The sequence below is a fragment of the Heptranchias perlo genome, unplaced genomic scaffold (genome assembly GCF_035084215.1).
Source record: "Heptranchias perlo isolate sHepPer1 unplaced genomic scaffold, sHepPer1.hap1 HAP1_SCAFFOLD_49, whole genome shotgun sequence".
NCBI lineage: Eukaryota > Metazoa > Chordata > Chondrichthyes > Hexanchiformes > Hexanchidae > Heptranchias > Heptranchias perlo.
Window position 1 is genome coordinate 2,202,743 of NW_027139505.1, and position 14,207 is coordinate 2,216,949.

A 14,207-nucleotide genomic window follows, 5' to 3' on the forward strand; every position below is an offset into this window, starting at 1 on the left:
GTCGTTCGGCAGAAAAGGTCCATGCTCCACACGAACCTCCTCCCTTCATCTCCCCCTATCAGCATACCCCTCTATTCCTTTCGCCACAATGACTTTATTTAACTTCCATTAAATGCCAGTCGCCTCAACTACTCCTTGTGGTAGTGAGTTCCATATTCCAACCACTCTCTGGTCAACAACATTCCTGCTGAATTCCATATTGGATTTATTTATGACTATCTTATATTTATGGTCCAGAGTTCTGGTTTCTCCCGCAAGTGGAAACATGTTCACTAAGTCTATACTCTCAAACCCTTACATCATCTTAAAGACCTCTCACAGGCCACCACTCCATCTTCCTTTTGCAATGGAAAAGAGCCCCATGTTGCTCAATCTTTCCTCACAGGTATACGTTCTCAGTTCTGGTATCATCCAAGTAATTATGTTTTGCACCTTCTCCAGTGCCTCTATATCCTTTTTTATAATATGGAGGCCAGAACTGTTCACAATAATCCAAGTGTGGCCTAATCGAGGTTCTGTACAAACTTAACTTAACTTCTCTGCTTAACAAGTCTAGAAAAAACTCAGTGCTTGATTTGCTTTTTTGTGGCCTTATTAACCTGCATCGCTACAGCTAGTGATTTCTATATCTGTACCACCAGAACCCTCTGCTCCTCAACCCTATTTAGACACTTATTATCCAAGCAGCATGTGGCCCTTTTTTACGAACCAAAATATAATACCTCACACTCATTAGATACAGAGAAGGCATTTCCTCTGATGGAGGAGTCCAGAACAAAGAGACACAATATTAAAATTAGCGCTCGGCCGTTCAGGAGTGAAATAGTGACGCACTTTTTCGCACAAAGTTTACTGGAAATGTGGAATTCCATCCTCCAATAGGTTATGGATTTTGGGTCAACTGAAATTTTGAAGACTGAAAGCGGCAGTTTTTTTTAGGTAAGGTTATCAAGCGAAATGGATAAAGGACAGGTAAATAGATTTCAGGTACAGAGCAGCCATGATCTAATTAAATGGGAGAACAGAATCGAGGGGCTGAATGGCCTACTCCTGTTCCTATGTTCGTTTATGTGCTGGATTATGAATTCCGGCATTTGGTGAATGTGAAGGTTAACCATAAATTCTGCACAATGGCTTCATCACTGGATGGTTTGAACGTTGCCTTTAAATGGGTGTATCGTAGTATCACAGTAATTACAGCACAGGAAGATTCAATTCGGCCCTCGATGCCTGTGCTGGCTTTTTGAAAGTGCTATCCAATTAGTCCCTTTCCCCTGCTCTTTCCCCATTGCCCTGTAATTTTTTCCCTTCAAGTTTTTTATTCAATTACCTTTGAAATTTACTATTGAATCTGTCTTTTTGCTCCTCTTATTACCTTTTGTTTAGATCTCATCTCTTCTTTCTGTATTCAGCCTGGTTCTCAACTGTATTATGAACCTTATATTCGCCATGAGCCTCCGTTTCCTGTTTAATTTTAAGTTCTATCCCTTTAGTCATCCATGGAAGTCTCGCTTTGGGTGGCTTCACTTTCTCCTCGGACGGATGTGTCTGCACTGTACCCGAACCAAATGGGCTGTGACTGGTTGGTTTTATTTAAGGCTGAGCTCCATCTGTTCTTTATTTTTCTTATTCGTTCATGGGATGTGGGCATCGCTGGCAGGGCCGGCATTTATTGCCCATCCCGAATTGCCCTTGAGAAGGTGGTGGTGAGCCGCCTTCTTGAAGCGCTGCAGTCCGTGTGGTGAACTTCGCAGAATTCCAGGGTCGTTAAGATCAGATAATCGATGCGAGAGAATCGAAGATAAACTTTGTTAAATATAGTTTAGTAAATAGACCCACTGTTCCAACCTGTGTCCAGTCAGAATTAAACTGTGCTCTATATTTGGAGACAGTTTCCTGGAAGTAAAGGGAATTAGGGGTTACGGGGAGCGGGCAGGAAATTGGACATAATTTAGATTTGAGGTTAGGATCAGATCAGCCATGATCTTATTGAATGGCGGAGCAGGCTCGAGGGGCCGATTGGTCTACTCCTGCTCCTATTTCTTATGTTCTTATGTTCTTATTGTGACGAGATTGCCTGCATTAATCCGGTCCTAAGGGAGAAGATTATGGCCTGGATTGTTCCTGTCCGGCATTGCTTTCCTTTCATTCCTGTCGTTACTTGTTTAATGCATTATTTCTGTAACAATATCATTAGAGACTGAACAGGCTGTGTCTATTTTCTCTATTAAGGAGAAGACTGATCGATTACCTGATCGATTTTTTTTTATATTCGGAAGGGGTTCCTTCGGGTAGACCGAGAGAAGATGTTTCCCCTTGAGGGCAGTCCAAAACTAGAGGCCATGAATTTCAAATATTACTGATGAATCCAAGATAGTATTCAGGAGATACAGCTTACTCAGAGAGTGGTGAGAATGTGCAACTCGTTACCACATGGAATGGTTGAGGCGAAAAGTGCAGATGCATTTCAGGGGAAGACAGATAAATACGTGAGGGGGCGAGCAATAGAAATATCAGTTGATAGGGTGCGAGGAAGTAGTGTGGGAGAACGCTCGTGTGGAGCATAAATCCAGGCAAAGACCTGTTGGGCAAAGTGGGCTGTTCCTGAGCTGCAACATTCTATGTAATTGAATGAATATTTTTATTACACCAGCTCTTTCATCATCACAGATAGTGCAAGAATCATGAGCCCTATATTGAGCAGGGGTCCTGTCAGTAATAACAGGGCGAAATTGAGCAGAGGTAGAGTCAGTAATATCAGCCCTATATTAAGCACAGATACTGTCAGTAATACCAGCTATGGAATCAAAACAGACACAGTCAGTGTAAGAACCCTATAATTCTCACAAATACTGTCATCATTAAGCTGTATAGTATCACCATAGATACTGTCAGTAACATCAGCTCCAAATTCAGGACAAGCACTGTCAGTAATATCAGCGCTATATTGAGCACAGACACTTTCAGTAATATCAGCTCGACAAGCAACACAGATACAGTCAGTAATATCAGCGTTATACTGCGCACAGATACAGTCAGTAATATCAGCGCTATATTGCGCACAGACACATTGATTAAGAGGGAAATATAGATTACTTGCATGGAACAAAAAAGCAGACTGTAAAAACTTCTAAAAGCGGGAATATGGTATTGAGATCGAGGACCAGCCATGATCCTATTGAATGGCGGAGTAGGCTCGAAGGGCCGAATGGCCTACTCCTGCTCCTCTTTACCATGACTCTGTGACTCGATTGCCGAGATTTCCACCTTCAGCAGGTGGTGTCAGATCGCCCGTCCATTCCAACCCTGCCACATTTTCACTTCTATTTACCTGGATTCCATTAAAAGTAATTGACAGCATTTTATGGGCTGATGGCATGCAATTTCCTAAAGTGCTCTCCCGGGGAGTGACGCTCCTCCGCAAGTTCTACTGCCCGGATTGTGAGTCCGCTGAAGGTAGTATTAACCCCCGGTGATGAATGGGGGAGAATAAAACCCTCCACGGCTTCGGTTTCGCGCTCTCCACAGTTTGTTTGGTTCGTTTCCCTGTTCGGCTCTTTGACATTTTCACCATTTTAACATTTTTGTTCTTGAAATGTCTCTCATTTACTCCGCAGGGAATTTTTGTCACCTCTCAGTTCCTTAATTTCCTGAAGGACATTCCAGTTCAGTCAACTCATGAAATTCCCTCGAACTCCTGTTTGTCGCCTCCGATCTGCCCTTTTCCCAGTTCCACAAAAACTGTTTTACTTTGTTTTCCGTCCACTCACGAGTTGTATCCGAACCATTACCCTGTCCTTTGTACAGATACTGACCGATCCGCTGGGTATTTTCACCACTGCCTTTCATTGTTTCAAATTCACTATAATTGCAGTTTGATCCATTTCTTTACCGTTTGGCCTGTTTCTCTTCTGTTACCTTCTATGATTCTAAGTTACATAAGAACATAAGAAATAGGAGCAGGAGTAGGCCAATCGGCCACTCGAGCCTGCTCCGCCATTCAATAAGATCATGGCTGATCTGATCCAAACCTCAAATATAAATTCATATCCAATTTCCTGGCCGCTTCCCGGAACCCCTAATTTCTTTACTTCTTGGAAACTGTCGATTTCTGTTTTAAATTCATTCAATGATGTAGCTTCCACAGCATCCTGGGGCAGCAAATTCCACAGACCTACTACCCTCTGAGTGAAGAAGTTTCTCCTCATCTCAGTTTTGAAAGAGCAGCCCCTTTTTCGAAGATTATGCCCCCTAGTTCTAGTTTCACCCATCCTTGGGAACATCCTTCCAGCACCCACCCGATCAAGACCCTTCACAATCTTATATGTTTCAATAAGATCGCCTCTCATTCTTCTGAACTCCAATGAGTAGAGTCCCAATCTACTCAACCTCTCCTCATATGTCCACCCCCTCATCCCCGGGATTAACCGATTGAACCTTCCATGTACTGCCTCGAGAGCAAGTATGTCTTTTCTTAAGTATGGACACCAAATCTGTATGCAGTATTCCAGGTGCGGTCTCACCAATACCTTATATAACTGCAGCAATACTTCCCTGTTTTTATATTCTATCCCCCTAGCAATAAAAGCCAACATTCCGTTGGCCTTCTTGATCACCTGCTGCACCTTCATACGAACTTTTTGATTTACTTGCACGAGGACCCCCAGATCCCTTTTACTGCAGTACTTTCCAGTTTCTCGCCATTAAGATAATAACTTGTTCTCTGATTTTTCCTGCCAAAGTGCATAACCTCACATTTTCCAATATTGTATTCCATCTGCCAAATCTCCGCCCACTCACCAAGCCTGTCTATATCCCCCTGTCGGTTTTTTATGTCCTCCTCAGTCTCCACTTTCCCTCCCATCTTTGTATCATCTGCAAACGTTGATACGTTACACTCGGTGCCAGCCTCCAAATCGTTAATATAGATTGTAAAGAATTGGGGACCCAGCACCGACCCCTGCGGAACACCACTGGCTACTGGTTGCCAGTCCGAGAATGAACCATTTATCCTAACTCTCTGCTACCTGTTAGGTAACCAATCACCACCGATTCCAGAATATTACCACCAATCCAGTGATTCTTTATCTTGATCAATAATTTTTTATGTGGCACCTTGTCGAATGCCTTCTGGAAGTCTAAATACATTATGTCCATTGGTTCCCCTTCATCCACCCTGTACGTTATGACCTCAAAGAACTGAAGCAAATTTGTCAGACATGAATTCCCCTTCGTAAAGCCATGCTGACTTTGTCCTATTAAATTATGTTTATCCAAATGTTCTGCTGCTGTCTCCAAAATTTTACCAACCACAGATGTTTGGCGAACTGGTCTATAATTTCCAGCCTTCTGCCTACTACCGTTTTTAAATAAAGGTTTTACATTAGCAGTTTACCAATCTTCCGGGACCTTTTCCGAGTCCAGTGTATTTTAGAAAATTATTACCAAAGCATCCACAATCCTTACTGCCACTTCCCTCAAGACCCTCCGATGTAAGCCATCAGGTCCAGGGGATTTATCCGCCTTGAGTCCCATTAATTAACTGAGTACCAATTCCTTGGTGACTTTAATCGTATTTCGCTCCTCCCCGCCTCGAGCCGCCGGTTTGTCCAGTGTTGGGATATTCTTAGTGTCCTCTACCGCAAAGACTGAAACAAAATATTTGTTCAGCATTTTTGCCATCTCCATGTTTCCCACCATTAATTTCCCCGTCTCATCCTCTAAGAGACCCCCGTTTGCCTTAGCCACCCTTTTTCTCTTGATATAACAATAGAATCTCTTGCTATCTGTTTTTATATTTTTTAGCTAAATTATTTTCATAATCTATCTTCCCTTTCTTAATCAATCCTTTAGTTACTTTTTGCTGTCTTTTGAAGACTTCCCAATCTTCTATCCTCCCACTAAGTTTGGCTACCTTATATGTCCTTGCTTTTAGTCGGATACTATCCTTAATTTCTTTACTTCGCCACGGATGGCTATCATTTTTTTACACCCTTTTTTCCTCAGTGGAATATATATTTTTTTGAAAGTTGTAAAATAACTCCTTGAATGAACACCATTGCTCATGTACCGCCTTACACTTTAATCTATTTTCCCAGTCCACTTTAATCAATTCCGCTCTCATACCATCATAGTCTCCTTTATTCAAGCTCAGTCCGCTTGTTTGAGAACCAATCTTCTCACTCTCTACTTGGATATGGAATGTAACCATGTTATGGTCACTCATTCCAAGGGGATCCTTCACTAGGACATTATTAATTAATCCTGGCTCATTACACAGGATTGGTCCAAGGTTGCTTGCCCACTTGTAGGTTCAGTTACAGACTGCTCAAGAAATCCATCCCGAATACACTCAATAAACTCTTCCTCAAGGCTGCCCTGCCCAATTTGATTTGTCCAGTTAATTTGATAGTTAAAATACCCCATACTTATAGCTGTTCGCTTGTTACATGCCCCGACTATTTCCTGATTAATACTTCTTCCAGCAGAGTTGCTACCATTTGGAGGCCTATATACTACGCCCTCTAGTGTTCTTTTCCCCTTATTAATCCTGATCTCCACCCAAACTGTTTCATTATCCTGATCCTTTGTTCCAATATCATTTCTCTGTATTACAGTGATTGCTTCCTTTATTATCATAGCCACCCCACATCCCCTTCCTTCCTGCCTGTCCTTCCGGATTGTTAAATACCCTGCCATATTTAATTCCCAGTCGTTGTCACCGTGCAGCCATGTTTCTGTAATAGCCACAAGATCATACCCATACGTAGTTATTTGTGCCGTTAACTCGTCCATTTTGTTACGAATGCTACGTGCTTTCAGATAAAGAACTTTCAAATATGTTTTGTGACACGTAGTTCCAGCTTTTTCCTTTTTTAACACTTTACCTTTTACTCCATACATTGTGCCCCTTCCTGACAAGCTTTCCTCTGTCTCCCTGCTCAGGTTCCCAACCCCCTGCCACAGCTTTGATGCTGTGTTAATCGCCATACGCTTTCTCGTTGTTAATTAATCTGTCGTACACTTCCTTTCCGCTGCTCTACGCTTTTCCCTCTCACTTGTTCTTGAACAACTGTTTGTCCTATTTGTATTGTAGATTTCCCCTGGGTCTTCCCCTCTCTTGCTGCTCTCAATTTTATTCCCTTCTGACTCCGCGCTCAGATTTCCATCCCCCTGCCACTCTAGTTTAAACCTTCCCCAACAGCACTCGCAAAAACCCCCGCGAGGACATTGGTCCCGGTCCTGCTCGGGTGTAACCCGTCACGCTTGTACAGGTCCCATCTTCCCAAGAACCGGTCCCAATGTCGCAGGAATCGGAATCCCTCCCTCCTACACCATCCCTGCAGCCACGCATTCACCCTGTCTATTCTCCTGTTCCTATACTCAATAGCACGTGGCACCGGTACTAATCCTGAGATCACTAACTTTGATGTCCTGCTTTTTAATTTATCGGCTAACTCCTTAAATTCACCTTCCAGACCTCATTCCTTTTTTACCTATATCGTTGGTACCAATATGGACCACGACAACCAGTTCTGATATCCTGTTGGTTCTGTAATGTTTAAATAATGCAAACTCTTCATGTTCCCCTCCCACTTACCCGATGTTCTTGTCCACTGAAATGTCACTCGTGTGTTGACAATGAGCTAACTCCGTCCATCCCTTCTTCAACTGCCTGTTCTCGTCTGTCCCGATAGAATTTCGTCAACTGGAACAGTTGTTAACCGTCAGACTTTGTCAAGACCTCAGTGATCGCAGTGTTCGGTCTGTGAACAACAATGGAGAAAACTAAACATATTATCGACCTTCCATCCGGGCGGTTAAATTTCCTCTTACACCAAACGGGTGCCGCCTCCTGTGAGCCACGTTATCAAATGCCTTCTGAAAACTCATATATACCGCATGTGTTACAATCCATTGATCTATATAGTCACGTCTCGATAAGGCTGTATCAAATTTGTCAACTACAATGTCAAATGTCTGCAGATAATCTGTTCCAGCCTTCACTGAATCATAAATGATTCGACGTGAAATTACAGATTCGAGAAGTTTGCCCACAAATAACGTTATAGAATCATAGAATCATAGAATCATAGAAGTTACAACATGGAAACAGGCCCTTCGGCCCAATATGTCCATGTCGCCCAGTTTATACCACTAAGCTAGTCCCAATTGCCTGCACTTGGCCCATATCCCTCTATACCCATCTTACCCATGTAACTGTCCAAATGCTTTTTAAAAGACAACATTGTACCCGCCTCTACTACTGCCTCTGGCAGCTCGTTCCAGACACTCACCACCCTTTGAGTGAAAAAATTGCCCCTCTGGACCCTCTGGACCCTTTTGTATCTCTCCCCTCTCACGTTGTCTAATAAGTCTCTGGTTATCTGATTGCCACATTCTCCCTGTTTTAACACAGACATTACTTGGTCTCTTTCAGTCCACCTGGATATTTTCATTAACAATTGCGTGTTCAAAAATTGTGAGTTTTGAAAAAATATGGTCAGAGTCCCTCCTATCTGTTCTCTGACTTCCTTTAACAGCCTCGGGTACGTTGTCTCTGAGCTCAGTGACTAATCCACCTCGGCTATTACATTCAGAGCCAAATCCTTCTCGACAGTTGTCTCGAAATATGGCTCCACACCCTCCTCACTCTCGCTGAAGATGCTGTATCGACATCTTTGTATGGAATACTTTTACTGTCGATAGTTTGATACTGTGATACGTTGATTCTTTGAAACCATCATTTTCATATCTGCCATCATTTTTAGAAACTGTAGGCAATATTTTGTATCTCGCCAAAAGTTCATCCAATCCAGCCCTGTCTGATCGATACCATATCACATCCCTCAAGAGTCTAACTTTCCAAACGTGTTTGGAATGATTTTTAGATTCACAGACATAACACACAATCTGAACTCCAATTCACTGGAATGTTGACACGTTCTCGTTTTTTTTAATTTTTAGATATCAAGTTACATCTTCTGTCACTACTTCAAAAAACTCCTTCCTTTTTTCTTGGTAATCTCTTTTCAAAAATTCATAAATCTTCTGTTCCTGCTCCAACAGTTTTATTATTTCCACTCCCTAGTCTCAGTTCCGGATATTTCACACGCTCCAGTCTTATCAGGTGAAACCCTCCCACTGCTCCATACACCCAGTCTGTCAAACCGTTTTTGTTGGTTGGTTGAGATCGTAACCGTCCGTTCCCTTCTTCCTGAACTCTCCCTCGTGTCCCAAGAACATGAACCCTTCACTCCTGCTCCAGCCCTCCAGCTACACATTCACCAGCGTCATGTTGTCCTCAGTAAGGGCCCAGTGCACCACAATTCGGAGATCACCAACCTGTGGCCATGCTTTTCAGTCCAGAGCTCAAATTTTAATATTCCCTTTATAAACGTAATTCGAACCGTGTTATTGATTCCGACCATGACTATTTTCCGCTCTCCGTTCCTTTCCAGAGATGGTCCCACCGGTTCCAGGAAGTTCTTCCCCCTGGCACCAGGGCGGCAACGTATCACTTGGACCTGCTCAGGTCTGCAGAAGAGTCTGTCTATTCCCCTGACTATAGAATCTCGCACCACTCTCGCTCTCCTATTCCTGTGTCCCACCTCCTCTCACCTATCTCCCACTCGGGCTGCCTCCCACTGCTCCCTGGTTTCACACTGTTACTCAGGAAGACCAATCTGAGTGACTGTTTCTATCCGCCTTACAGTCCATAACATCAGTTGTCTATTGGACAGTTCCAATACTGAGATCCCTCCAACTGTGACCGCAGGGTCCGGTAGATGGTCACTCACATTCTTTTATCTACACACTATATGCTCGGTTTCTTCTTCCTGTTTGAACAACAGGATATTTTTCATGATCTGGACCCTTTATCCGGACACAATTGATATTTGAAAGATTGTTCTGAACCTACCGGTGTCTATTCTCATTCTTGTTGATGATGTTGGATCTTCTCCCCTGTTTGGACCTTCAGCCATGGTGGTGACAGGCGTTCCAAGATTGTGATGCTCTGTAATAAGTATATTAAAGGAAGGTTAGACTGAAATATTAAAATGAGAGGGAGGAACGTTGGCTTGTTAAATGTGATATCAAGTCCCTCCTTCCCCATCAGTACAACAGCTGTTAGCTCTTGGATCGGGCACTTCTCGACTGTTACGATCAACTCTCCACATCAGGTGCGGCACAGACAGCTGCCCAGTGAAACTCAATGAGTCCCGCTGATTTCCACAACCCAGTTCTGGATGTCCGAAATTCTGCACTGGGAGCACCAGTTGGTAAGATTTACTTGCAGTGCAGGCCAGCACCAGACTTATTCCTGAGGTAGTGAATATTCTGAAGGGTGATATGGATCGAGGTGATGAATTAAATGATCCTTCACTCAGTTTTACTCAGTCTGGCGCTATTGTATTATTTTATTCACAGATTTGTTTTTTTAATTCTTTTCATTTGTTGAGTTTTTATATTAAATTCTTTTATTTTGTGAACCTGATAATTATCGACAAACACAATAAAGAGCTGGGTGTGATTTCTCTGCTCTCGATGGGTAGTGACATTGTCCGTGTGTTCAGGGAGATGCGTTTTGGTTGGTACTTCCTTTTGAATATATTTACCTTATCTCTCATGGTATCAGCACCTGACTAATGAGCACTGTAGGAGGTCAGGAATTTTACTAATTGAACACTAATGTATAATTTATGAATTGTGTAACTTTAAACAGATGCTGCACATTTATTTTTGGATTATTCTTAGGGGTCTTACAATCTCAGCAAACACCACAAATATATAAGTTGTAGATTTGACGGCAATTTTAAAATCATAATTCTCCACGTGTGCGTGTGCCTCCTTCTGTGTGTGCACACAGGCAAGAGCAACTAATCAAACTATCAGTCACTGTATTATCCTTTCCACACTGTGGAAATGTAAACGCGATTAATCTCAGTTAGTAGTTTCATCAAACTATCGTTGAAGTTATTCGCTGGCACTAATATAATAACAAGATTAAATTGTGCAGTTACACTTTATGTAAATTAGTGATGGACCTTCCTCCCTTTTGATAATTTCAATAGTTACTTTTTATATGAAAATTAGTGATGGACCCACCTGCAAGGTGGTAATTTCAGTCGATGTTTTTTAAAATAAAGATGAGTGATGGACCCTCTTCCTTGTTTGTAAATTCAGTAGTTTCTTCTTATATAAAGATGAGTGATGGACCCACCGACATGTTGGTAATTTCAGTCGTTGATTTTCATATGAAGATTAGTGATGGACCCTCCTCCCTGTTGGTGATTTCAGTAGTTATTTTTTTATGTACAGTTTAGTGATGGACTCTTCTACCTATTGGCAATTTGATTAGTTACTTTTTATATAAAGATTAGTGATGGACCCTCCTATCTGTTGTTAATTTCAGTAGTTAATTTTTATATAAAGATCAGTGATGGATGCTCCGAACTTTTGGCATTTTCAGTAGTAACGTTTTATATAAAGATTGGTGTTGGACCCTCCTACCTGTTGGTAATTTCAGTGGTTACATTCTATAGAAATATTAGGGCTGGACCCACCACCCTGTTGTTAATTTCAGCAGATACTTTTTATATAAAGATTGGTGATGGACCCTGCTCCCCGTTGGAAATGTGAGTTGTCACTTTTTAAATAAAGATTAGTGATGGGCCCTCCTGCCTTTTGGTAATTTCAGTTACTCTTTATATAAAAAAATATGATGGACCCTCCTACCTGTTGGAAAATTGAGTTGATACGTTTTAGATAAAGATTAATGATCGACCCTCCTCCCTGTTGTAAATTTCAGTAGTTACTTTTTATATAAGGATTAGTGATAGACCCTCCTACCACTTGGTAAATTGAGTTGTTACTTTTCATATAATGATTGTATGGACTCTTCTACTTGTTGGTCATTCAGTCGTTACATTTTATATAAAGATTCGTGATGGACTCCACTCCCTGTTCGTAATTTCAGTAGTTACTTTTCTTATAAAGATTAATGATGGCCCCTACTCCCTGCTGGCAATTTCAGTAGTTACTTTTTATATAAAGATAAGTGATGGACCCTTCTGCCTGTTGGTAATTTCAATAGTTACTTTTCATAAAACGATTTATAATGGTCCCTACTTCCTGTTGGAAATTTGAGTAGCTACTTTTTATATAAGGATTAGTGATGGACCCTCCAACCTGTAGGTAATTTCAGTTGCTACTTTTTATTCAATAATTAATGATGGACCCTCCTCCGTGTTGGTAATTTGAGTTGTTACGTTTCATATCAAGACGAGTGATTGACACTCCTACCTCTTGGTAATGCAGTGGTTACTTCCGATATGGAAAGTAGTGATGGACCCTCCTACCTCTTGGTTACATGAGTAGTAACTTCTTATATAAGGATTAGTGTTGGACACTCTTCCCTTTTGGTAATTTCTGTGGTTAATTTTAATATAAAGATTAGTGATGGACCTTCATACCTGTTGGTAATTTCAGCAGTTAGTTTGGACATAAAGATTAGTGATGGACCTTCCTACCTCTTCGTGATTTCAGTTGTTACGTGTTATATAAAGATTTGGGATGGACCCTCCTACCTCTTGGCAATTTCATTGTTTCCATGCTTTCTAGAGATAAATGATGCATGCTCCACTCTGTTATTAATTTCAGTTTTTATTTAAACATTAATTATGGACTCTCCTACCAGATGGTAAATTGAGTTGTTAGTTTTTAATAAAAGATTAGTTTGGATTCTTCTACTTGTTGATAATTCAGTAATTACATTCTATATCAAGATTAGTGATGGTCCCTCCTCCATGTTGCTAATTTCATTCGTTAATTTAAAGAAGATTAGTGATGGACCCTCCTTCCTGTTGTTAATTTCAGTGATTACTTTTTATATAAAGATTAGTGATAGAGCCTCCAATCTGTTGGTAATTTCAGTAGTTACATTTTATATAATGTTTAGTGATGGACCCTCCTCCCTGTTGGTGATTTCAGTAGTTACTTTTTATGTAAAGATTAGTGATGGACTCTCCAACCTGTTGTTAATTTCAGTCGTTAATTTTTATATAAAGATCAGTGATGGATGCTCCGACCTGTTGGCATTTTCAGTAGTAACTTTTTATATAAAGATTGGTGTTGGACCCTCCTACCTGTTGGTAATTTCAGTGGTTACATTCTATAGAAATATTAGTGATGGACCCTCCACCCTGTTGTTACTTTCAGCAGTTACTTTTGATATAAAGATTAGTGATGGACCCTGCTACCCGTTGGAAATGTGAGTTGCCACTTTTTAAATAAAGATTAGTGATGTGCCCTCAGGCCTTTTGGTAATTTCAGTTGTTACGTTTTATAAAAAGATTCGTGATGGACCCTCCTACCTGTTGATAATTTCAGTGGTTACTCTTTGTACAAAAAATATGATGGACCATCCTACCTGTTAGTAAATTGAGTTGATGAGTTTTATGTAAAGATTAAGGATCGACCCTCCTCCCTGTTGTAAATTTCTGTAGTTACTTTTTACATAAAGATTAGTGATGGACCTTGATACCTGTTGGTAATTTCAGCAGTTACTTTATACATAAAGATTAGTCATGGACCCTCCTACCAGTTGGTAAATTGAGTTGTTACTTTTAATATAATGATTAGTGATGGACCTTCATACCTGTTGGTAATTTCAGCAGTTACTTTACACATAACGATTAGTGATGGAGCCTCCTACCTCTTCGTAATTTCAGTTATTACGTGTTATATAAAGATTAGTGATGGACCCTCCTGCCTCCTGGTAATTTCATTGTTTACATGCTTTGTATAGATAAATGATGCACGCTCCTCTCTGTTGTTAATTTCAGTTTTTATTTGAAGTTTAATGATGGACCCTCATACCAGATGGCAAATTGAGTTGTTATTTTTTAACAAAAGATTAGTATGGACACTTCCACTTGTTGATAATTCAGTAGTTTCATTCTATATAAAGATTAGTGATGGACCCTCCTCCCTGTTGCTAATTTCAGTCGTTACTTTTTATATTAAGATTAGTGATGGACCCTCCTCGCTGTCGTTAATTTCAGTGGTTACTTTTTATATAAAGATGAATGATGTATCCTCCTACCAGATGGCAAATTGCGTTGTTATTTTTTAGAAAAAGATGAGTGCTGGACTCTCCTCCCTTTCGTTAATTTCAGTGGTTACTTTTTATATCAAGATTAGTG

General features: G+C 40.9%; 1 long non-coding RNA gene across 1 annotated transcript in view; it reads right to left on the reverse strand.

Annotated features, from left to right (window-relative positions):
* LOC137313855 (uncharacterized) overlaps positions 1-14,207 on the reverse strand; it is an 87,303-nt gene that overhangs the window by 6,328 nt on the left and 66,768 nt on the right. The window contains exons 7-8 of the long non-coding RNA XR_010961087.1: positions 9,923-10,018; positions 7,601-7,766 (exon numbers count right to left, since the gene is read on the reverse strand). This is a non-coding gene — a long non-coding RNA (uncharacterized lncRNA). The remainder of the gene's footprint in view (positions 1-7,600; positions 7,767-9,922; positions 10,019-14,207) is intronic.